The sequence below is a fragment of the Colobus angolensis genome, unplaced genomic scaffold (genome assembly GCF_000951035.1).
Source record: "Colobus angolensis palliatus isolate OR3802 unplaced genomic scaffold, Cang.pa_1.0 Scaffold6, whole genome shotgun sequence".
Lineage (NCBI taxonomy): Eukaryota > Metazoa > Chordata > Mammalia > Primates > Cercopithecidae > Colobus > Colobus angolensis.
Genome location: NW_012119598.1, coordinates 11,324,295 through 11,325,641, shown reverse-complemented (window position 1 = coordinate 11,325,641; position 1,347 = coordinate 11,324,295). Strand labels below are relative to the sequence as shown.

Here is a 1,347-nt window from a genome sequence, read left to right as displayed (position 1 = left end):
TCTCAAAAACAAACACAAACAAACAAAACCAGCCACCGAGTTTTTGGTAATCTCTTACAGCAGCCATATGAAACTAATACACATCCTGAAATAAATGAACATTTAGTATTGTTTTTTGGTTTTTGTATACTGTAGCTTGGTGGGCTAGATGGTGGGGTCTGGGTTTACTATTTGAAGTGCGAATAGCACTTCCAGAATCCCCACTTGTTCTGATGAGCAGAACAAGCTGCTTTCAGGTGGAAAGACTCCAGGGCCTCCCTTGGTGCTGCAGTGCCAGCTGTGATGCTACAGTTGCTGCCCCCAAAGCTGTTAACTGGATATTGTTGCTGAAACTCAAGGCCACGTGGAAAGATGTGTCTATTCTGGTGGGAACCAGAGTTCACTGCCACCTTCCGAAGCCCAGTACTTCTATTTGAATGTAAGAGGACCTATCAAAAAATTTAGAAAACCATTTTCAATAGCTAAAGAAAAAATTTGAATCTTCTGATTAAAAGTGCCCTTTCTTTTTTTTTTCTTTTTTTAACTTGAGGTGGAGTCTTTCTATGTTGCCCAGGCTGGTCTTGAACTTCTGGGCTCAAATTATCCTCCCACCTCAGCCTCCTGAGCAGCTGGTATTATAGGCATGTGCCATTGAGCCTGGCTTGGAAAGTACCTATTGAGTGCCAGACAGTTAATTTTTAAAAGAAATCCACACATTAGATACTGTCTCATAAAATTTCAAGTCTTCAAAGTCAAAGAGAAAAAGATCCTAAAAGATTATATAGTGAATAGATTATCTAGAAAGGAAAGAGATCTAATTAGTAACAGAGTCATTAGTGACATTTGATACAAAAAGTGATCAGAGCAAAGTTCCAAGGGAGATTATCTTAAATTCAGAATTATGTACCCAACAAATCTATCATTCAAGAGTGAAAACAAATATAAGAACTCAAATAGTGTATACTACTTTCACAACGTTTATTAATAATTACCCAAAGATGTACTCTAATTGTATAAAATACTAATTTAAGAAAGAGCTAAATGGAATATAAGAAAACATAGCAAGCAGAGAAATAAGTTAAACTCATAGTTAAGTGTAAGTAGTTGTTGGTAACATTACTTTGATGCTCTTGGTAATTGTGAAGAAATTGCCTAAGAATTGCCTAAAAAGTAGAAGCAAAGATTAGATAAATCTGGTGTATTCTGTCTTCCTGCCCTAATTTCTACTTTTGACAGAAAAGGTCTTTCTCTTTCAACTCTTATAGCTTTTTTCTTTTTCTTGCCTTATCGAGCTGGCTACAGTTTCCTTTAAAATGTTGAATATGAAAGTGGTAATGTCATCCTTATTACTTTAAATAAAATACTTCT

The 1,347-nt window shown here is 35.7% G+C and overlaps 1 pseudogene; it reads right to left on the bottom strand.

Moving 5' to 3' along the window:
* Positions 1–167: 167 nt before the first annotated feature.
* LOC105526806 overlaps positions 168–1,347 on the bottom strand; it is a 22,387-nt pseudogene continuing 21,207 nt past the window's right edge.